Source organism: Haemaphysalis longicornis, unplaced genomic scaffold, assembly GCF_048455015.1.
Source record: "Haemaphysalis longicornis isolate Haplotype H1 unplaced genomic scaffold, Haemaphysalis longicornis Haplotype H1 scaffold_11, whole genome shotgun sequence".
NCBI classification, from domain to species: domain Eukaryota; kingdom Metazoa; phylum Arthropoda; class Arachnida; order Ixodida; family Ixodidae; genus Haemaphysalis; species Haemaphysalis longicornis.
In genome coordinates this window covers 117,809,147-117,834,359 of record NW_027526214.1, presented here as the reverse complement: position 1 = coordinate 117,834,359, position 25,213 = coordinate 117,809,147, and positions in this window count along the sequence as shown.

Here is a 25,213-nt window from a genome sequence, read left to right as displayed (position 1 = left end):
AGGCGTGTAGTTTTTCTGGTCGTGCCCGTAGGCACGACCGGCACGACACCATGGTGTGTTGTAGCTTGTCCGGTAGTGTCCAATGTGGTACCACCAGAGGTACAGTGGTGGACGACCAGGAACTTCAATTCGGGCGCGGTTGCTATGTATTGTGCCCTGGTGGGGGGCCGCTTCAAGGGATGATGGAGTCAACGGGATCACATGAAAAGCCATCGTGGTTGTGCTTATGTGCGCGACTTGAGGTTTTTGCCATCTTTCGCAAATCACCCTCTGAAGCCGGCCGGAACGTTGTAACTGGCGGAAAAGGAGCTTGTCAAAGATTTCCGGTAGCACCTAGTAAACTTTCGCCGCTATTTTCTAGCGGCTGGGGTTAGTCACTAGCCACCGCCTCCCTTTCACTGTGATCTCTCAGTGTGCCGCCAACTGTTGCATGAATTCTTCTGACGTAAATTCTGCCATCTGAAGGTGGTTTAATTAGTTAAACTCGATCTTGTAAAGGTCTCTAATGTGGGGAGCGCTGAGGCGAGATATTGCACTCTGTTCATCGGTGTGGCTGTGTGACCGTGGAGAAGATAATTGTTAAAGTGGCACGGGGTGTGGTCGGTAGGCAGCCGGAGCGGGCGGTTCGGGCCGGTCACGGGAAAACCGGTCCACCACCATGTCTCATGCTTGTGGGGAGCTCTCACTTGACAAGACTTGCCCTGATAGGGGCTATGAGACAATTTGCGAAAGCCTAGCACCACAGCTGAAACACCATAGCAAAATTTGTGCCGTTTTTTATATTACAATATACTTACAATGGAGGGGAAGGAATTTTCAACTATTTTGCAATGTATATAAAACTGTGCTTCAACCGCTTTATAAACAGTACAGAGGCTTTTATTATTCCATGTGTTTGGATCACCAGACAGTTTTTTCAAAGAAAAGTGAAGCTGAAATATCATAATGCTTACAATTCATCGCAAAAATTTGCTGTGAGAGCGTTCTGTCAACAAAGTACGGAAAACAAAAACATGGTTCGGGGGTTCGCGGCGATTCAAGTTCTTTATGGGCAACTCTTTTCCTTTCTTTCCCCATAACCTTGTGCAGTTTATGGGAAATAAACTATTACACACAATTACTTACCATTAGTGTAAGTGCTGAGTGTCAATTGTATGATATCTGTAATCTCCTAGATTATTTTATTTATTTATTTACAGGATATGGAAAACTTGACCTAAGAAGCAATAGGCAGGATCGAGGCAAAATTTATGCAAGAAAGGGGAACAGGTGCAGTTCGAGACAACTATGCAAGATAATGCGGATATAAGAAGCAAACAAATTTTCTTCACATGGGAGATTAATACAGCAATATAGAATGCATTAATGGGGATTCTCAAAGACAACAATTTGTTTACTCAGTGTAACATCAAATCAATATGCAGAGTGCACTGGGAAGCAACGTGTGGAAGAAGCAAAACCAAAATATTTGGAATAAACTGTAGACCACTGGACAAAGAAAGCACTCAACAGGAGAAACCAAGCACTGCACAGATACAGGGGTAATATCGGACTCTTTGTGTATCTTGATTGCAGAAATTAATAATTGCATAATATGGCGCTCTTCAGCAGCCAGTTTATTCCATTTGCGAATGGTTTGGGGTACAACCAATGTTTGAAAGCATCATTTCGACATGAGTATTCCTTTATCTTTTAAGACTGTTGCGCACGCGTGACTCGTCAAGTTAAACTAAACAGAAAAGGAAAATTCTTATAGAGTGCATAGAGTAAGAGGAAAGAGAGATAGACTTCTAGTGGAAGTCACCAAGTGATTATGCTGTGCAGAGTAGAAATAATCAAAGTACTTTACTTCAAAGCCAACAATTTAGGGGCGAAGCTTCTCTTGCTCGGACCCGGTCCCGTCCCTCGTTGCTGCTGTACACGGCACATTAATGATGATTGCGGCAGGATCCCCCTAAGGATTGACCAACCAAAGATTGAACGAAGAGGTCAAAACGTTCGACGCGTATGTTCCTACCCAAAAAGGAGGAGGGGAAAAACAAGAGGTTGTCGTTCGTCGTATGCGTTCTCCAGACTCTTTGTCGGGCCCAGTTTCGTCTCTCGTTGCTGCCATACATGGCGGAATGATGATGATTGTGGCAGGATCCCCCTAGGAATTGGCGAACCAAAGATTGGCCGAAGAGGTCAAAACGTCCAACGCGTTTGTTGCTACCGAACAAGGAGGAGAGAAAGAAGAAGAGGTTGTCGTTGATCGCCTGCGAGCTGAAGACACGTACCGGGACACAAGACGCTCTGCAGAAGGCCACCGCCAAGGTGGCTAAAATGTGACACACCGAATTTGCCAACTTACCCATGGAGATTCTCTTCGTCCCAAACAAACCCTACATAATCACCACAAACATCGACGTCGTCGCCGGGCTTGTCAACGGAGCTGTGGAAAGCTTGATGTGTCGAGTCTTTATATGATGTGTGGGCGAATGTTTTATAGTTTTACCGATAAGTATTTTAGGTTCGCCCCTCTCATGATCATTCACTTGGTGGAGATGGCGAGATTTTTAACTGAAAGGAACGTACAGGCGTAGAAAATAAGGCACATTAACGTAGCCATAATTAATTTGTCGACCGATCAAATCCCTTCCTAGACACTTTAGGAAATGTGTCCTACGCAGTAACATTTCAGCTGTAAAGCAGTTATGAATGCTTATTTGAACGTGTAGAAATATGAAAAGTATTGTTTTTGGTCAAACGTTTTCAGGCCGCATTGACTGTACCCAGAGGAGCAGCACTCTTTATCGCACCGGTGTCATCAATAGTGCCCACAGACGCTCATCAGTGGCTTGGATAAAAGAGAGCGCGGCTAAACATCCTTCACGCTGCCGCACAGTCGGTTATCAAAACCTGGCCCAGAGGTAGTGTTGCCTTGGGCTGCTTTTTAACCTTTCACTCTCCTACTGCATGAGCGTACTGGGGTCAGAATAGAGCTCTTGTAAACGTGATCCGTCGCTCCGTAGTGTACTGTTTGTAGCTGCAAAGCTTACTCATTTGGGTGGGCTATTCTGGAATGGGGATGTCTCAGGTTTGGAATGGAACACCGATTGCAAGAACCAACCTCAGCAGTTGTGCACGTCTACCTGTCTCTTTCTTAATTTCAAGTTATGTGTTCATGTAGTGAGGCCCCAGCAATGAGTCTTTATTTGTTGGTTATCTTCTACGTGCCTAAGATTCCCTTAACATGCCATTGCAGCTTAGTGTCTAAGGTGTCGCGCTGATAATCGAAGGATGTGGTCTGATCCTGCCAGCGGCAGTGGTATCGGAACTTGAGATAAAAAAGTAGTGCCCAAGTGTCCAGACTTCAATTCACATTCATGGCTTCATCATGCTATCAATTTATAGGAAATATCTTTAGGGAGCATACATGTGTAGGTGTACCTTTGTTGCGTTAAATCCACAATGTTTAAATTTTTTTGGTCACTGAATGGAACCATGTCGTTACGCACATAATATAATAGCACAAAACGAGATGAAAGATTCCCTTGCACCTGCCCGCTCGCATCATCCACATGAGTTTTTTGTTGATCATAAAAACGGGGCATCTACATTCCAAATTCCAGAAATCATATTCTGCACCATGATAAGAGCACAATCTTTTAATTTTTATTTGCTTGCAACATTATTTGCTGGCAGAAAGAAGGGCGGCAACACATTCTTCGTTAAAGACAATTTGTGTGCACAGCGACTTGTTATTTTCAGCTGTGTGCTGAGGTTGGGGTTGTCAAGTGGCATGAAGGAAATGTGAAAGCAAGCTTTGGCGTTTATTTTTTGTGGAGTAGTTTGAGGAGGGGAGCATGTGTACTGTGTCGGATGACTGCTACCTGTTTTTTCTTTTCATCAATCAATTAGTCTTTAGCTGCTCCACAAGCATTAAGTGCCCACAGAAACTGTATCATAATTAAGGCCACCAGCTCCTAATTAAGCAATGTACAGATGCATTTACTGCTACAGCAAGTGATATATTGGTCAAAAAACTCGTATTATATCTCGGTACACGCTGAAAGTCACTGGTGTGCAGTGTAGTATTCTCGAATGAACATTAGCATTGATTTCTGTATCATCATCGGCAGCAGCCGCGTATCTACGCCCAATGCAGGACAAAGGCCTCTCCCATTATTCTCCAATTACCCCGGTCCTGTGCCAACGACGACCAATTTATCTTCGCAACTTCTTAATCTGATGTTACGATCCAACGTTTTGCCGCCGCCAGCCACACTTGCCTTGTCTAGGGATCCACTCTGTTACCCCAGTGACCAACGGTTATCTCTCACATTACCTGCCCTGCTCACACCCATTTCTTCTTAATTTCCTCTAATATGTCCTTAGCACAAGTTTGTTCCCTCTCCCACTTCATTCTCTTCCTGTCCCTCATGTTACAGGAAGAGAATGGAGTGGGAGTGGAAATTGCCTGCTGAGTCGTCCTTAATTTAATGTAGAACCTTTTAGTGAGCCTTGAAGTTTCTGCCCCATATGTGAGTACCGATAAGATGCAGCTGCCATACACTTTCTTTTCTGTGACAATGGTAGACTGTAATTGTTTATTATACCTGTGTTAAAAGCTGTATTACCAAACAGATTTTTCCGTACCCCTGCCTTGATTGAAGAACTGCATGGCAAGGGAGGTGCTACTGCAACAGTCTGCACAAGGAACCTGCTAAAGCTACTGTTTACGGTCAACTTGGCGCAAGAGTTCTCCTGGTTTGGAAAAAAGCAAAGCATGCTTTTTCCCACCTGCGAGTGGCATCTTCCATTCTGTGTAACTAGCTATCTTCATGTTGTTACAGACATCAATTTCTTTCACCGGCCAATATGCATAGGGCGAAGATTGTTATTTCTCGACAACCGGCGGCTTCTTGTATTTATTGCTGGAAGAGGTTTCAAATTTCTTTCATCTTTTTCGAACACGAAATCTTTTCTCACTTTCCGACCATGCCGGTCTGCAACCATTTCGGCAGTTTCTGGCACCGCAAAGAAGAACGCAGACTGTTCAAGAATCCCTGTTATAACTCAATGATGGAGGCACGCACCACTGAACCACCACTGAATCATTTCTGCTCTTCTATGCATTTTTATTTTGTGTATTGTTCTTTGATCGTATCACTTGGTGTGAATTACGCAGTCCTGTATATTTTTCCTTTTGTAACTTTTATTGAATCATTTCTGCGTTTCCCCGTTTTTTTCTTTTGTTCCGAAAGCATATCACACTGTGTGAAATATCAAAACACTGTAACTTTGTGTTGTAGTTCAGGAACCATTCTCTAATTTCTGTTTCTAAAGTGGTTTTGTTGGTTTGTTGTGCTGCCATTTCGCTAGGTGTGAATCATTTGGTCACGTAAATTTGTACTGCTCGTGTAACGGCCGTACAGTCATTTTTGTATGTGCACCTTTTTTCTGGTGTTCATAACCTTTCCCTTAGGTGTGGGTTTATGTAAAGTAGCTTATACAGTCAAACCCGTTTATAGCGAACTGCAATATGCACCGCGATTAGTTCGATATATCCAATATTTCAATATAGCCGAACCCGCCTATAACGAGCTTATTGTTCGCAATCCGCAGCAGCCCCCCCCCTCCCCAACTCCGCCATCCGCGTATGCAGAAACGAACACAGTACAGTAGCCATTACCATACCAAAATAATCCATTTATTGGAAGTAATAAAGCTACTTTCCGCCTTATCTGCCCACGTTGCAAAAATAACGGTGATTTTTGTTTTCAGTTTGGTTTTGGCGGCTTCAACTAGCATAGCATTGTCTAAACGAAACATTGTTTGCACCAGTTCGAGTCCGCGTCCTCAAAATCTAAGAAGCATTGGCGGAGCACATCGACTGCCGAAAGCGCTTTATTATAAGCCTCGGACGGATTTCACTCGCGACATCATCGGGAACGTTGGCGAGCTCTTCCCATCGTTCACCGATGCTGCTGTCTTGGTCCGGACTCGCTGACCGGGCGAGTTACGTCGCGAGTCCCGCGCATCGGAAACAGTTACGGAAAGTACTGGGCGTAAGGCCGCTCCGTGCGAGGCGCAATGTCTCAGTCGCGGCTCTTGCTCCGTGGTCGCGGCCAATTTTCGGCGGCCATTCTAGGCGCCCAGAGTTCGATATATCGGATGTGAACTTCGTTATAGGGAAAATGTTTCCCATGTATTTCCGTAACTGAATTATTTTTGTTCGGTATATAGCATAATTCGCTCTATCCGGGTTCGTTATAGCCGGGTTTGACTGTAGTACTCGCTACCACCACTCAACACCACTCCCGTGTTTCCAAGGTGGTGGTGTTTTATTGTTCGCCAATCTTTTACCTGGGTGTGAATTAATCAACATTTCGTAAATTTCCCTTGTTCTCGTAACCACCATTACAGGATTTCTGTTTCCACACTTTTCTTGCATTGTTTCCAAACCATCCCACTTTGTGTGAGATATTTGAAGCTGCGTAACAATATCTTGTTCTTGCACTGTGGGTTTAAATGTTGCCTTTCTTTCCTATTTTTGCCAATATTTCTACTGTGCGACTTATTTACAGTGATGAAAATTTGTGTGATTATAATAAATATACAATCTGCACCCTTTAGGCCTGGGCAGATAGGCATCAAAATTTAAGTGCATGCGTTGCGAAAATGTGTTACATAATTCTAAAGTCAATATAAACTGTTTTACCTGAACTCTTTTGTGTTGTATGTGTACTTTGAAAGCTTCTCTTTCTACCCAGCGGCATTTCTTTACAGCTAGCTTGACAAGACCGTCATTTTGATCAGTTTAATTGTTTATTTGGTTTTCTGATAGTTTCTTTGCAAATGGCCTGTACAGCCGTGCAGTCTGCTCCAATTCGATGACAGCAGCGTGTTTGCCTTAGTGTCAATGGCACTTGTGCTGATCAGGACTGGTGTGCTGTTACTTACTGCCTTTTGTTTTCGATGTGAGATTTCTTGTTTGGAGCGGTGCTTTGTGTGCTTCTGCAAAAGTCTTTTGTCAACTTGGCCCTTCACATATGAGACCTCATACAATATCCAGCACTTAAAAAATCGGAACGCATTACACTAGAAACCAAGTGCCAAGTAACAGCATAGAGTGCGCTCAATAGGAAGCAATACATGTATTTGATGTAAAAGTGCCCAAAACACCTAGGCAACTCCACAAAGGGGGCTGGCGAAGCTGCAAATAATGTATTAAGACTTTAAATTTATTGCACACATGTTCATCTCAACAATATTGTACACTAGACAAAGATATAACAAAAAAATGTTTGTGCAAAAGACAGCAAGACAATGTAGACTAGACGTACATATACGTCCTGCATGCGTACCATTACAATATCCGTGAGATGTACCAATACGATAACATCCCATAAACAGCATATAAAAGTACCCTGAGAAGTAGATTCTACGTTACAGTTAGGAGCACTGTGGACATTACAACGATACCCTACACGGACCTCAAGCCTCACATAAGACAACACCTGCGCAGAACATGGCAAACACAGTGGGACGAACAGACAGACAACAAACTACACGTAATAAAGCAACACTTGGGACGGTACACAGCTGACTCACACAACAGACACACGGAAGTCGCCTTGGGTAGGCTGCGGATAGGGCACACCCATGCGACGCACTCGTATCTGCTGACGGGATCTTCTCGACCCCAGTGCAGCAGGTGCGGAGAGGCCCTATCCGTAGTGCATATACTAATCACATGCAAGGCACTTCACACAGCACGACACAAACACTTCAGAGAACTCTACAGACATTATATTCCCCTACATCCATCGTTTTTTCTAGGTGATGATGCCATTGTTTCTGTGAAACGTGTGTTTGAGTATTTGTCAGATGTCAAGTTTTTAAATCTCATTTCCTATCGCGCATAATAAAATCTGGCCCTATACACCAGCCATGCTCATTGTCGTTTTGTGATTTTACTTTTGTTTTCACTGACTATACTTAGTGTTTAAGGTTTCACCCCTCATATATGACTATTGTTTTGGCGCTCTTTCCCCCAGTTGGCCTTGCGCCATAAACATCCAACCATCATCAGATTCTACGTTATCCTTTGTGTGGTTTGGATAGGTTTTTGTGGTTGTAGCAACGTTGAATATATGTCATTTAGATCCCAAAAGTACGTCTCCTGGAGTATCTGTAATGTCGATAACTTACATCGTTGGGTTATCTGAGGCACTTAACGCAGTTTTCTAGGGTCGTTTAAGCGGCTGGAAAACCCAGTGCTCTGGCCTTGGAGTTGTCTCTTGAGCCCTATCCGTGGAGATTTGCATAAGAAAATGCTTCATACTGATCAGCAGGGGACTGATAATGATGTCACGTTATGACAACTTTGAATGTTTTCGTATGTTGACTGCTCACTAGCTCAGCAAAATGTTTCTCAACTCTCGTTTCTTCTTGCTGGCCTGTTAATATTCAGACTGAAATTTCGTTGTGCCGCAACATATGTTCAAATATTTTGTTTGCTCAGCATTACATAGTTTGGTGGCATGATCGCGACTTGTCTGTGATTAGCTTGGAAGCTGTCGAGCTCTCGAGCAGTAATACTAACCGTGTAATGCCTGAACACTATCCTTCTCTATTACATATTTTATTACCTAACGTATCTCTGCTTCATTAGTCCTCATGTTTGCACACCTGGAAGCAGCAGTAATGACTTTGCTCGTGGGGATTACTCGGGTTTATTTTACTTTCCTTATGACAATAGCTGATCGACAATAGCTAACCTGAACAACGTTGATGAACAGACCGAATTTTTGCCGAAGTTCTTCCCAATGGCTTGAGTAGCTTCAGTAGTGTGGTTCGAAATTCGACCCAACGAACTACCGACGGACATCTATTCTATGTGCTGCTTCTACACGGTTTGAGTTCATACTTCATAAACTACCATGTGTCACGCGTCCTCACAGGCAGAAAAGAAGGAAGCGGTAAAGAAGAGCAGTTTTAACGGAAGACATTTATCGCAATGCTAAGGTCGAACAAACAAACCCGGGTAAAGAAAAGCACACACACGGACTAGAAGAGTTAACGAAAAAAATATAACTACGTCCTGATGTCAATTGAGTAGTCTCCTGCTATTATCGACGCGGTCTCACACCAAGAGAGTCCAGAAACATACCTAGCCAGTTACCTACCCTGAGGTGCAAAGGGGTGGATTTAAAGATGTCATGACGAGGTAGACGTCATCAAGAAGTAGTGCCTCCATATTGTCGTCGTGGTCTTGTGCCTTGATTGTCCGCGTCGCCGTTGGTGGGGCTGTCGTGTTGTGCGAGGACGGTTCCTTGACGCTTCCCGTTTACGCGCGCCCGTCGCCGCTGGGGCCGCCAAGGTGGTGGTTGGCGGAGCGGCGGAGACCCGAGCAGAGGCGTCGTCGTTCCGCTCTCGCCCAGGCTTGTGTGCTGACGTCGGTTCTCTAGTGGATGTATGCTCCCTGCTGTTTGTCCTAGAATGCTTATCCGTGGCTCGCAAAACATTCTTGACCGTGGTGACCGGCCCGTGCACAATATCCCTGTCCTGATTGCTCTACTTGCGTCTCCTGGTAGACTGTGCACCTTTCTATCTCAGGGCGCGTCATAATTGGTCGGCGTACTCACTCAATGACTCTGCAGCGATGACCAGTGAAACAGCCTGGGACGACGATTTTTTGGTTTCCCTGCCTGCTGTGCTTTTCCCTTTTTTCAATCACGAACGTAACCTCCGTGCTAGCAGGTTTGTTCATTTCAAAAGAGCCTCGGCATTCCAACAGAATCCTAGAGTTGGTTTGGGAAGATGACTTAGCTGTAATCACTGGCCTTTAGCGGACGTCTTTAGCAAACACAACTTTTCCCTTCTCGGTTTCCCACGGGAGGCCTACGTCTTCTTCTTCCACCTCGCTTGCTGGCTTACTGCTACCTGCAATGCTCGTGGGTGCCATCTTACGCGCGCATTGCAGAAAGCGCTGTGCTTCCTGACGCTAATTTTCATTAGGCGCGGCTTTCATTCTGTCCTCCTCTTCGAATTTTCTTTTCGACCTCAAACGTCTCCTCTCGCCGACTCTCTTTCCCAATCATTTGAAACGCCCGATCATTGTTCAAACCAAGCATTTTAACTGCCGTTAGAAGCTTTCCCCAATACATTTTTCTAAACAGGTAAGACACGTGATAGGGCCAATCCTGGCAGTTATTGTGCCACAATTGAGGCCGTTTTTTTGCCGACACTGGCAGGCTCGCGAGTTATTTTGTCACGCGTCCTGACCGGCAGAGAAGAAGGAAACGGGAAATAGGTGCAGGTTTCACAGAATACATTTATCGCAATTCTAAGGGAGAACGAACCAAACCGACTAAACAAAACAACACACACGGTAAAGAAAAGCAATGAAACAATTTACACCATCTTCCCGCTAGGGAAACCATGGCGTAAATGCCACGCATCGAGTTTACCGTTGCGTTTCCGTTGTGTTAGCGTGTGAATTGCTGTTGTTGTGTGTACTCTTTACGCAGCATGTTCACCGCCGATGCGTCGCATCTACCCCATTGGTTCCCCTCACAGGAAGATGGTGTAAATTTTACGGTGGCGCCGACCATCGCGATATCAGGCCTGTTAGTCTCCATTTCAAATCATCGGCGGTCACCGGAGGATGTCATCGGAGGAGCGTTGGCGGAACGACTGAGCGGAGCGGCACAGTTACCGCGTTTATCGGTACGGTGAGGGGAATGAGAGAGAGCAGCACAGAGCAGCGCATGCGCATGTGTTAACCCGCACCAACGCACAGCTGGCACGGCGACGGAGCGAGCGCAGCCGAGCGCTAACACGCAGACGGCGCTGGTGTGAGAGCAGCGCTAGCGCGCAGCTGGCGCGGCGAGTACAATGGGGGAGGTATGCGGACTACGCCGGACTACTCCGGAGGGACAAGGCGGATGAAAGAGATGCGTTGCACCTAAAAAGTACAACTACGTCATGAAGTCAATTGAGTAGTCTCCTAATATAATCTACACGGTTTAACAGCAAGGGCCCAGAAACAGGCCTACCCGGTGACCTATGCTGAGTTGCAAACATTGCATGGCTTTGAAGATGTCATGACGAGGTATATGTCATGAAGAGGCTGTGCCTCCATGTCGTCGTGATCTTGTGGCTTGATTCTCGGCGTAGCCGTCGTAGGGGCCGCGATCACGGTTTGTTGCTGCTTCCCGTTTACACCCACCCGTCGCCGCTAGAGCCGCCACGTCGTGGGTTGGCGGAGCATCGGTAGACCGGAGCGGATGCGTCGTCGGCCCGCTGCTGCCCAGACTTGGCTGGCGACGTCGTATACTTGAGTCGCAGCACCCCAGACTAACCTCTTCGGAAACCCCGTGTCTCCCTCCCCTTCGCTTTCGAACTCCCGTCTTGTTTCATGTCTTTCACTTTCTTCATTGGGCGCCATTCGGGAGATTGCCTTGACTCCAGACTCGTGACAAGTTGTCAAGTCAATTCATCAAGTAGACAGGACGCACAGAAACACTGCAATAGATACAAAGGGTATATAAGAGCACAAGATAATACCTGTACATAAAAAAAGAATTCTCCTCGTGGTTCAAGTTTCCGTAAAAGTCTTTAGGGATGGTGTAGCCTCACGATACAGTCGGTGTCTTCTAATGCTTGTATAGTTGAAGGCTCTCCGCGGGTTTAATTCTGCGGAATCCACTAGCTTGACTCGCACAGTAGTTTCTCACACTCATAGTTTCGCCACAAAGTCCTAATACACTGTAAGAAACAGTTCACAAACCCACTTTACCCTGGCCTTCCCAATTTCGCACGTGTCCACAGTTCTAAGCCCTTAAAAGTAATGTAACTAAACACAGAAGTACAGCCCATACAGCCTGTCGAATAATACGTTATCCAACTCAATTCCGCTTTACGAAATCACCCCCTCAGCAATTCTACACCAGGACTATCTTCTCATCTTATGTTCTCTGACGCAATCTTTCCTGTGGCCTTTTCACTTTCCTTAACGACTGTTTATGGCCATATTTCCCGTTCTCGTATACTAGTGTTTTTTCCCTGTGTATCCTCCACTATTGTAACGCCGTCTGTACTTGGGTGGTCTTCTGGAGAAGACGTCTCGTTCTTTATTAACCCATTGCGTGGAACATTTTGTGCAATCTTTCTTTGGAAGGGTGGCATAACGTTTGCTTTCTGCTAAGTGGAGGATTGCCCTTATGTAAAGCTGGCCGCCTGCAAACATGGCAGGACTTTACATAATGCCTTGTTTCACTTTGTGAGTTGTGTTGGGCCAAAAACTCTTCGGTTATTCTCGCAACAGTTTCATTTAACCTTCGGTGACCCGCCACCACGTTTTCATGTTCTGTTGCCAAAACTGCATGTCGTAGCTCTCGCGGTACAACCAGCTGCGGGGCTTCTCTACGAGAATTTAACTTGCACCTTTTGTAAAGCAGTTAAATAATATTTTGAACTCGTACCCTGTACAATTCCGTCTGCTACAATTCCGTCTGTACAATTCCGTCCGATAGCAGCCCTGTATAAGAAGGGTCTTGTTTTTATCGTTGTTCTAGTTCTCTAGGAGTTCCAATCGTAGAAAGCCCGGAACCCAGATCAGCGACTTTTCCTCGTGCAGCTGGTCCATCTCTTAGCAAACTACTACTGCGTCAGCGTTATCGTGTTGTCTTCCCTGATAATTTTGGTGCTGACCCGCTGTCTGGATCTGGATACACAAAATACGCCCCGCCCTGTCTTTCGACATAAAACTTCAGTCTTCAGTCTTCTGTTCCCTCTTGTAGCAAACATTGCAGGTAACGTCTGCTTTGCAACCTGCATTATAAGTTCGGTAATCTTCTGAAAGATGTCGGACGCAATCACACAGACAACATTTTCAAGGCCGGTGGGAACCTCTTCGGACAATCTCTTATTTCTAGAGTGTCTGCACTGTGTTCCAGCTTCTTGCCCGGCTTGGCATTCATTACACCCAAATTTTCCAAAGCGTGCGCTTCGATGTATGCATCTGTCGGCTAAGCCAAGTCGTCCAGAGCCTAAAGTCGCCTCAGTTCTAAAAACTCCACTAAAGCGGTATTACAGCAATCCAGAAATAGCTACACGATAATCCTACTCCGGATTGCGTCGTAGGTGCTTTCTGGGCGAGAAAGCTAAATCCACCTATCGAAGTAATTGCTAAGCCGGTCAGCAAACCATCGGCCTGTTTCTGCATATACTGGCATGCACTGTCTGAACTTTTGTCTAAACTCTTCTGCCCTTAGGCGAAACCTTTGGAGGAGAGCAATCTTTGCTTCGTCGTAGTCGTTAGCTTCTGACCCTGGCATTCGTTCGAAGATACTCAAGGGCTCTCCTTCCAAGAGCAAGCTCAAGGCCACAGCCAACTCTGACTTTCCCCAGCCCTGGCAAGGGGCTATCCTTTCAAATCCTCCAAAGTACGTGTCTAAATCGTCCCGGCTCTCGTCCAACAGTGCCATCAATTTATTTATATTGGTGTCTAGAGCTCAGAGTGACGCAGATCCTGCCCTCTTGCTTCTATCTATTATCGGTCCCTGCGAAGCGCATTCAAGAAGCAGGGCCTCTGGTATTTTGCGCTCTCTCTTTTCCTTCTTCCCTTCTGCTTCTCCTGGGCTCCTCTTTTCGACACAGTCAACATCTCCTCCTTCGTCCATCCTAGTGCCTCGGTAAGGGCTAACAGGTTTTACGGTTTGAGCGTCCACCTGCGTGAATTGACAGTGACAATACAAAATGACGGATCCTTGCAGCCTCGCCAAAATTGTCACGTCAAATGATAAGTGGAAAGGACACCCAGAAAAACATTTATTAGATGCAGAGGGTATATACCAGCCCAAGACAGATAACTGTACTTAGTGGAAAAAGTCTTCTCACGGTTCGAGTTGCAGTAAAAGTGTTTTGGATGGTGTAGCCTCACGTTACGGTCGATGTCTTGTGATGCCTGTATGGTTGAAGGCGAGCGTCATGTATATGGGGACTCCGGGTAATAAACCCCGTGGTTGAGCCAAGAGCCAGGGGAGCGTAGCCCCAGGTGTGTCGCTCTACTGGCGTCGGTGCGTAGCCCCAGCTTGTCAGCCCGGCAGCTTAGCTGGTTCTTCCTTAAAGTGGAGTCCGCAACAGAACATTGCAGAGGTGTCTTCTTCTAGGATTACAGCCTGGAACTTGTGTCGGTAGGCCTATCTGTTCCAGGAGCGTAGCCTGGTCTCCCTGGTATTCCTCCTCCTCCCAACGCTTGCCTCTTTTTCTTCCTCTTCGTGTCTCCCTGTTCATCTACGTTTTCGCATGCTTCATAGATTTTCTTTTGCACATATCCCTCGTGCGAGGTCCCACATGACACCATGTTCAGAAAAAAAAATATTACCTGAACAGCATGGCTTTTTTCGCGGGGAGATCACGCACTCCAAATCTCGGGAACTTTACCCTGCCTGCTGCGTACACTGAGCATGCTGATTTCTACTTGATGTCGTCTACTTTGATTTGAGCGAGGCTTTTGATGTCGTCGGCCACGAGCCCTTACTCAAAAAGCTGTCTCGGATTGATTCAAAACCATAAATCATATCCCTTCTTTAAATCATTTATGTCACATGTCTTTGTTTGTGTGTGTATATGAGTAGTTTTCTCTTTTCCCTAATGTTAACTATGATGTGATTGATGGAGGTATCCCATCTGTAGCGGGGTGATGACGTGTCATCTTTTCCAAAAACATACAAAGAAAATAGTATACCTACGTTTTACACTTTACGTTCAAAGCTAGCGCTGCTCTTTGGGCAGGCACAAAACTTATTAGCCACGAAATATTTATATTTTCTGTTAGAGGCGGTAGCTGTCGTAGGCAACATTCCCATCTCTTCTGCTTTTGGTCCTAAAGCATTCTAATCTTCTTTTTCTGGACTCGAGAGCCATGGAGTTACCTACCTCTCTGTTACCCTGAAATTCTAAGGCTTCTGAAAGCCGAATATCAGGTGCACAGTGCCTTAGCCCCCATACAAAGTCCCTCCGCGTCGGTGGGCATAGCATTTACAATCGCAAAAACATACGGGCACTGGCAGGATTCACGCGTGTGTCTGGTAGACGAGACAGAGTTAGTGTCAGTCGCCTTTCCCATTGGGCTAAGGCCGTGAGTAGTAACCTGGAGTCAAATGGCTTACTCCGTCCCCTGTAACGGTGCGGAGTATCTTCGGACCTCCCAATGTCCGTTCGTATCCATCCGTGCACACAGCACCATCGAGCGAAAATCAACGAACTTTGATTTGAGTCATGAGTTGCAGTTTCATTTATTAAATAATCAATGTGCAACTCACGGCTCAAATCGAATGACGGTCGGTACGCCAATCGGATGCTACTCTGGGCGAAGTTGAATGTCATATCGAGTCCCCATTCTACGTACCCTCGCCATCATCCACGTAGTGGAAATGCATTTTCCTCCAGTTTTGGATAGATACCCTCGAATTCTAGATCTATGTGCCGCATATTTTCTCTTTCTTCTCCGTAGACCACGCATACCCCATCATTTTTTGTATACGCCTGTGAGCGCTGCCTGTAGGGGCGCCATTGAAATCCCCCTAGCGCCACCTTTCGAAAGCAGCTGCGGAAGAGAGAGAGAGAGAGAGAGAGAGAAAACATTTATTACCCAGTCACCGACCTAAGTCCAGATCAGCTAAACGACGGATCCACTGTCTTCATTGTAGTCCAAGCTGCGGGAGATCCGGCCCGCGCCCCACTGTCGCCGCTGCTTTTGCGGCACGTTCACGATAGAGATTTACTGTTTGTATGCATTGGAAACGCATATATATGTGGAGCAGTCAGGCTTCTCGCAAATGTGGAACACTTATGAGAGCGTAATTATTTCTGCCGCGATCTTAGTTGGGTTAATTAGGTCTTTACAAGCGCCAGGTGTGTGTGTTTTTTTTCAGATGGTCAGCAGCGTTTTTTTTCAGCAGCGTTTTTTTTTCAGATGGTCATGCTTCCGCTATAGAGTACTATATGGAAATAGGATTTGTGCGCTTACATAACCCAGCGGAGCGCTCATACCTGCCAGCCTGCCAGTTACGCTTTTTCATGCGAAACCACAGAGAGTAATCGCTACCCTTGACAAGCAAGTGTGACATACATTTTACGAACACTCTACGAAGTAAGCACGATGAACAATGCAAAATTGTACCCAGGGATCCCTCACGACACACCATTTAATGCTTCGTCACTTGCCGTGAGGTGAGCGCCGGCAAACATCCGTTATTTGCTTGAGATATCTCCTGGGAGCAGTGCGGAGACGGCTTATAGAGTAATCCGCGTCCGCGACTCAAGGCTTCTTTGATACATAAAATGTGTAGTACAGTGCTCTTCTTAAAAATACTAAGGCGTCAATCTAACACCCAATCTTTCATGGTCGGCACACATTAGTGTTATTTGCGCGAAAGCCTCAAAAACATTAGGTTATCTCCGTCGTAATCTGCGAAATTCTCCAACAAGCATCCGTAAACTGGCCTATTTCACTTATGTACGCCCCCAGCGGGAATTCGCATCGTCAGTCTGGTCCCCTTTCCAGGATTACCTAACCACAATGATAGAGTCCATACAAAACAGAGCAGCCCGGTTTATATCTCGCAATTATAGCACTCATTGCAGCGTAACAACATTAAAACAATAACATTCTATTTCGCCATTGCACGTTCGTCGCTCTGTTGCACTGTTATGTTTGCTACATAAATATATTCACAGCCATACCTCGGCAAAGCTGGCGCGGCTCACTCAAACTCACTCACAATTTTTTTTTTCGAATCACCACTCACTCAAACTCAAACTCAATGCTGAGCAGCACATCTGCGCTCACTGAAACTCAAACTCACAATGAGTGCAAAACTCAGAACTCACTCGGGCTCAGAACTCAAAATGTACTCAGAACTCAAAATGTAATCAAAACTCAGAATGTACTCAAACTCAAAATGTACTCAAACTCAATATGGACTCAAAACTCAAAATGTACTCAAAACTCAAAATGTACTCAAACTCAAAATGGACTCAAAACTCAAAATGTACTCAAACTCAAAATGGACTCAAAACTCAAAATGGACTCAAAACTCAAAATGTACTCAAACTCAAAGTGTACTCAAACTCAAAATGGACTCAAAACTCAAAATGTACTCAAAACTCAAAATGAACTCAGAACTCAAAATGAACTCAGAACTCAAAATGGGCTGAGAACTCAAAATGATTTCAGAACTCAAATGGCCTCACAGAGATTGAGACAGTGAGAGAGTGAGAATGTGAGAGTAAGAGTGTGAGAGTAAGAGTAAGAGTAAGAGTAAGAGTGAGAGCGAGAGCGATAGCGAGAGCGAGAGCGAGAGCGAGAGCGAGAGTGAGAGTGAGAGCGTGAGCTAGAGCGAGAGCGAGAGCGTGAGTGAGAGTGAGAGTGAGAGTGAGAGTGTGAGTGTGAGTGTGAGTGAGAGTAAGAGTGAGAGTGAGTGAGAGTGAGAGTGAGAGTGCGAGTGTGAGAGTGAGAGTGTGAGTGAGAGTGACAGTGAGAGTGTGAGTGAGAGTGAGAGTGAGAGTGTGAGTTCAGTGTGAGTGTGAGTGTGAGTGAGAGTGTGAGCGAGAGTGAGAGTGTGAGTGTGCCTGTGAGTGAGAGTGACAGTCTGAGTGTGAGTATGAGAGTAAGAGTAAGAGTGAGAGTGTGAGTGTGATTGTGAGTGAGAGTAAGAGTAAGAGTGAGAGTGAGAGTGAGAGCGTGAGTGAGAGTGGAGTGAGAGTGAGTGAGAGCGAGAGTATGAGTGTGCCTGTGAGTGAGAGTGAGAGTGTGAGAGTGAGAGTGAGAGCGTGAGTGAGAGTGTGAGTGTGAGAGCGTGAGTGAGAGTGAGAGTGAGTGTGAGTGAGAGTGAGAGTGTGAGTGAGAGTGAGAGTGTGAGTGAGAGTGTGAGTGAGAGTGAGAGTGTCAGTGTGAGTGCGAGTGTGAGTGAGAGTGAGAGTGAGAGTGAGTGTGAGTGTGAGTGACTGAGACTGAGTGTGAGAGTTTGAGTGAGAGTTTGAGTGTGAGTGAAAGTGTGAGTGAAAGTGTGAGTGAAAGTGTGAGTGTGAATGTGAGTGTGAGTGGAGTGAGAGTGAGAGTGAGAGTGTGAGTGTTAGTGTGAGTGTGAGTGAGAGTGAGAGTGAGATTGAGATTGAGATTGTGAGGGTGAGTGTGAGTGTGAGTGTGAGTGTGAGTGGAGTGTGAGTGTGAGTGTGAGCGAGAGTGTGAGTGTGAGTGACAGTGAGAGTGTGAGTGAGAGTGAGAGTGTGAGTGTGAGTGAGAGTGAGAGTGAGAGTGTGAGTGTGAGTGTGAGTTGAGTGTGAGAGTGAGTGAGAGTGAGAGTGAGTGTGAGTGTGAGTGTGAGTGTGAGAGTGAGAGTGAGAGTGTGAGTGTAAGTGAGTGTGAGTTTGAGTGAGAGTGAGTGAGAGTTAGGGTGAGAGTGAGAGTGAGAGTGGGTGTGAGTGTGAGTGTGAGTGTGAGAGTGTGAGTGTGAGTGTGAGAGTGAGAGTGAGAGTGAGAGTGTGAGCGTGAGTTGAGAGAGAGTGAGAGTGACAGTGAGAATGTAAGTGTGAATATGACTGTGAGTGGAGTCAGAGTGAGAGTGACAGTGTGAGTGAGAGTGTGAGTGTGACTGTGAGTGTGAGCGAGAGCGAGAGTGTGAGTGTGAGTGTGAGTGAGTGAGTGTGAGTGAGTGAGTGTGAGTGAGTGATTGAGCATGTGAGTGTGAGTGAGTGAGTGAGTGATTGTGAGTGAGTGAGTGTGAGTGAGTGATTGAGCGTGTGAGTGTGAGTGTACATTTTGCTATATACCTTTTGCTATATCCTCATAATTATAACCAGAAAGTATTTTTATATTTGTCCCACGTGATCCCCCTCGATGATACCTTTAATTTGATACCCCACACACCCTAGCAGGGTCATGTGGAATTCATACCAGTCAAAATAACCATGACTCTCATGACTAACCAGGACGCATTATTTAGGTGTCCGATGTGATTCCCCTAACTGGAACCTTCAATTTGACGCCCCACATGCTTCAGCGGCCTCACCTTGAATTTAACCCAATCTATGACTCATAAAGACTATCTCATGATTCGAACTATGAAGCCTTTTTTATTTGTACCACGTGATTCCCCTCGTCAAGACCGTAAATTTGATACCCTACACGCCCTATTGGTGTCACTTCGAATTTTACCCCAATATAAGACTCGCCATGACAATCAAATGGTTATAACCAGGAAGCATTTTTGTATTTCTCCCACGTGATTCCGCTCATCAAGACCATTAATTTGATACCCATCACATCCTAGTGGAATCAATTTGAAATATAAACCAATCATGACTATCTCATGATATAGCCCTACTACATTTTTGTCCCACATGACTTCCCTTATCGGAACCTTCACTTTGATGCCCCGGACACCCAGTGACATCATTGTGAATTTTATCCTAATTTATGACCCATTTTGACTATGTCATGATAATAATCAGGAAGCACGTGATTACCCTCATCGAGACCTTTAATTTGATATGCCACACGCCCTAGCGTCATGAACTTGAATTTTAATCGAATCTATGACTTACCATGACTACGTCATGATGTATCCATAACTCATTTTCGTCCCGAATGATTCCCCACATCGAGACCTTGAATTTGATTCCCCACATGCCCTCGTTTGAATTTTAACCCAATCTATGACTCATTATGACTGCCTGATGACTACAATCAGAAGCATTTTTTTTATTTATCCCGCTTGATTCCCTTAATCCGGACCTTTCACTTGATACCTTACACGCCTTAGCCTCATCAGTTTCACTTGTCATACAATCTAATGTGTTCATTATTCTGTCTTAAGGGGCGCTGCCCAGTCAATGCAGCTTGAAATTTGAAACAGCAGAAAGGACAGCCCCTGCCCCCATTTCCCCCCGGCTCTCACCTCTTCCTTTGTGACCCCTAGTATATCAAGCCGTTAACAGTAGCAGGCGAACAACCAGCACGCCAGCGCCGCCGTGTGCTTTCCCACCACCCTTTCCCACGCTCTTAGTGGATCCGTCAGGAGGAAAAGTTAAGACAACCCTTTTTTATGACCTCACCAGTAAATTATCACTCACGCGCCCAGCCGCGAAAATTTGATATACAGCAAGTGCTTATGGCCATAAAAATTCAACAAGAAACTAAAAAAAATCAGACACCCCCTCCTTCCCAACCGATCATGCAGATCGCGATTGGTGCCATACCCGCAGGTAACCTGAATTCCGAACCCAGAGTGACGCATGAAACTTAACAGCCAACCATAGCTGCCTGCTAGGCTACTCATAAGTACTCAAAATCAAAATGGACTCAAAACTCCTATGTACTCAGAACTGAAAATTCACTCAAAACTTAATATGTAATCAAACTCAAAATGTACTCAAACTCAAAATGTACTCAGAACTCAAAATGGACTCAAACTCAAAATGTACTCAGAACTCAAAATGGACTCAAACTCAAAATGGACTCGAACTCAAAATGTACTCAGAACTCAAAATGTACTCAAATTCAAAATGGACTCAAACTCAAAATGTACTGAGAACTCAAAATGGACTCAAACTCAAATTGTACTCAGAACTCAAAATGGACTCAAACTCAAAATGGACTCAAACTCAAAGTATACTCAGAACTTAAAATGGACTCAAACTCAAAATGTACTCAGAACTCAAAATGGACTCAGAACTCAAAATGGACTCAAACTCAAAATGGACTCAAACTCAAAATGTACTCAGAACTCAAAATTGACTCAAACTCAAAATGGACTCAGAATTCACTAGGTCTCAGGCGTACTCAAACTCAATCGGACTCAACCTCAGTCGTGATCACTCGGCTCAAACTCACTCAAGCTCAAACTCACCATGCCACACTAGCCTCGCGCTCACTCAAACTCAAACTCACGCGTGAGTTTGAGTCCAAATGAGTCTGAGTGAGTGGACTCATGAGTGAGTTCGCCGACCTCTGTTCACAGCACAAGACGTTTTACGCTACCCGTAACAGCAAAATTGCGCATGTCCAGACGCCTGCACAATCACTTTTGCTTCATTCGCATCTACGGCAAAACGAAGGCATTCAACTTATCAGCGCTTCCTAAGGCCATATCATTGTGGAACGATCTTCCCGACTGCATCGCCTCTATCACCGATCCAGATTAATTTCGCGAACATGTGGGTAACCATTTTTCATCGCACTTCACTGATGTTTGCAGCTGCAGCTGTTCCACTTGCCTAGTTTCACACTTCTCTTTGGTTCTCTTTAGTCTTTGTTTTCTTTAGTCTTTGCTGTACTCACCGTTGTCTTGCGATTTATGTTGGTAAAGGCCTTCGTACGGCTGGCAGTATGTGTATTTGGAAAATGCGTGCGTATGTTGTACACCTGGGCCTTACGTTTTTTTTATACTGTGGTTATCTCTGATGTATCTAAGTTATTCTTCTCCCAGTTTTTGTCGCTCAGTCGCACTGCCATTGCTGCTCACTTGAATTCTATACCTTGGCCTTCCCAATGTTTTTACTGTGTTTCTTTCTTGTACCCTGAATTTCTTGTTATCCAAGCTTTCTGCATATCGGCAAACCTTCGCGTTATTACATTTGTTTGAGTGTCAGTGACTAGACATGCTTTGTCCCGATGTTGTGTTACTTTCTGTGTATTCCATGTTATTGATGACCGCCCTATTACTCTTTGAAGTTTGTACCCCCTTTACTCAATGCTTTAATTGATCTTGTAAGGTATCAAAAATAAATAAATAAACATAATCTTATTACAACGGTAGACTGCAGAATCTATCAAAAACTGAAATCACAGGGCTTGATCAGATACCACACTCTTCCAACGACATCTTTTATCGCTTGTGAACCGTATCCCTTATGCTCCAAAAATGGGTCCACCGAATGATCAGCTGCTCCGTTAAGTCGAAAAACAAAAATGAATTGAACGCGCACCAATAGTGTGGGATTACGAAAACGTTCATTCTTTTCCTTATCTTTGCATTCGTACACAGCGATAGTTAGGCGACCCCCTCAATGCCCTTCGTTTCAGCAGTGCATTTCGCATCTGATGTCCCTCGTTATTCTTTCCTGGCTTCTTTAGCATTACTTTAGCATTTCCAAAGCTTCACTGGGCTTTGCATTCCCGTACGACTGTTTGTCTTTCTTCCCGACTTTGCAGACCATTTATTTTTCGGTGGTTTCACGAACCTTACTTGGTTCTTGCTATAGGGCGTGAGTGGGCACACACGTAATGACGCAGTGCCTTGGAATATACTTAACATTTTTGTACAGGCTATATTCCCATAAAAGGTACAAGATATTGTCCTGTTTTCGGTAATCACATCCACGAAACACATTTTCATACAACGTATATATTCGAAGCCAACCCGCATTTGTTGTCCGTGGTGCAAACCAGAATCAACCTCTCACTGTGCCACTATCAGGTATCAATGAGGCGACAGTAGAATTCACGCGTGCCTCACGTATTCGGTGGTTACCGTGGTGTCATATTGCTGCAATCACCGACGCCCGTAAGAGCGGCAAAGTAAACCGCGTCCCTGAATACTCCTTGTTGATCGTGGAGCACTCTACCAGACGCAGTTGTTTTTTTGAAATGCCGTTAACGTATTATTTCTTAAGAGATGTGGCCATAGCAAGTTGCTTAGGGGAAGCAGCTGCAAAAAAAGAGAAAGTGAAGCAAAACATTGCATGAGCCCCTACCAGCCACGCAGCCCCCCTCCCGCAAACACCGCGGACCAGCGTCAGCAGGCGGCCCAGCGATCGCAAAGCTCGAGGAGTATACTTCCCCACAAGAATCTTACTTCGCAAGCAACTTGCTCTAGTCTAAAAAAGCAAAGCACTGCCTTTTAAATTGTTGAAATTTTCCTTTCTAATGCCTCATTCCTCAGCCCTGCACTTCTATGGGTTTCAATTTCCCTTTTTTTCTCTTCCATGTATTTCTTTTTATCTCCCTTGCCTCTTTCTTAGTCACCTTGGCTGCCTTCAATTCTCCACTCTTCTTTCCATATTTCCTCTTTAGCGTTCTAGGCTGTGTGTCCACGCTTTTTATGTATAGGTATACCTCAAAATTAAGCTGTCCACCTACATATATTCATCCTTCTCAATCTCCTCTCAAAACATATTTTACTCTGCGGTTCTCGAACTTCATGAGGCCAGCAGTGGTGTCCCTAAGAGCTCAGTGCTCGTGCCACTTCTCTTCTCAATCTGCGTAAATTATGTCTGAGCAGTATTTATAATGGTAATTTATTATCATCCGATAATGCAAAAATATTTAAATCTGTTTCGAACACTTCCAGCTATTCCGCTCGCCAGAGAGCGCTTTCGTTCTTTTCTCATTGGTGGTCTTGACACAAACTCCTCATCAAAACTTCTAAAACTAAGATAAATACAAGACAAGACAAGAAAATCTGATAACATCTTGTTCTCCCATAACATCAATAATAAAGTACTACCACGTGTTCTGGAGGTTAAAGACATGGGTGTCTTTTTGGACAGTGAACGGAGCTTTTCAACACATATCCAGGTAATTCCGCTTTCCGCTGTTGGAATTATTTTCCATGTGTATTGCGTGTCGCAGGGGTTCAGGGAGCTTCATTCTCTTCTCAAGCTCTGTACAACTATATGTCGTCCTCAGCTTGTGTATGCATATGTAGACATGAATAACACGTGCAAAACGAACCGTATGCTTATCGAAAGTGTCCAAAATAGCTTTGTATCTATCTCCAACTACCGCTTGGGCGCTAGTAGTTGTTATAACCATAAATTACCCCTTCATTGACGCTATAAGCCTAATCTCCCGGTGCAATAGGGCTGATATTCTCTCCCTAATTAAAATGATTTATGGCATAGTCTATTGTGGTTAGCTTCTACAACATGTTCTTCTTTATGTGCGGAGAATTTGGCCAAAAAACATGATACCTTTAACAATTCCAAATGTCTGCATGTCTTGTGCCATATGTCCCGACTGCACTGCATGTCCAATCGCTACTCAGATCACCTGCCAATTTTTTATCATTAAAGCTCACTGTGTTTCTCAAACATAACTGTGAGTTTGTATTGCTTTGTCTGTAAACTTTACGTATTCTGTATTTGTCCTTTAGCCATGTGTTTATGACCTTGATTGACTTCGATTCTACGACTTCGTAGTAAGCTATCCTTTCATTATTTCCTTTTTATTAACTCTTTGTCTCGTTAACTTCAGTCAGATATGGCCACTTTTAGCCATTACCTATATTTATGAATGGGTGCTTTTGAGTAATGTGTTTGTTTGTGTTAATGTCAAAATGTGTAGCTTTCTTCATGTCTAACCACGACTATAGTTTGTGTGCATTTGTGTGTTTATACCAACATGTGTAGTTTTCTTCACGTAAAACCACTACTGTTCTTTTGTTCTTTCTTTACGAGAAATCTACATCATGTTTCGTGTTTTTGTTTCCGTGGGCCAGCAAAGAGGCCCCCGGCTGTTCGCAGCCACCGGTTCTCCTTGATTGAATATTATTATAACATTAATTATATTTACGGTGCGAAGGTTTTATTTACAGCAGTAAATAGTGTCACGTAGCCAAAGACGACGCAGCGGTCTTGAAGAAACAAAACGTTTATTGAAGCCAACTTGTTCCCCCCAAACAACTCGAAAGAATACAGAGGCGGCGAAGCAGCGGTCAACAATGTGACTTGCGCAGGCGAGTGTCGTCGAATGGAATGCCTTGGCGTCTGCTCTGCAGACTTTTTTTCTTTCGGCGCAAGTGTTTCTGGAACCGTTGCTCTAAATCCAGAACATTGTAGGTCAAAGAAGATTATTCTAGGTTGTTCACGTTTGTTCGAAACGCTCTCCCTTTCAGAAGGGATAACACATGCGGCACAGAAAGAAAGAACGGAACACGCGTCTCTCTTGGCATATACAACACCGATAACACCAACCGGCGCAGCCGGCGGCAAAAACAAAAACACATAAAGAAACACAATAAATTGTTCGCGGCATTTCCACCCTCTAAGAGTGCATCGACCCGATGCTATACTCGGCGACAACTTAAGAACGGCACCGGAAGTGGCCGCTGTGCCTTATCACCGTAGCCGGATGTTTCTCCGCGCGGCACAAATAGGGCGTTACTGGGTATATTTTGAACATGGCGTGAGCCGTTCTCGTGAATTGTTGGACTTA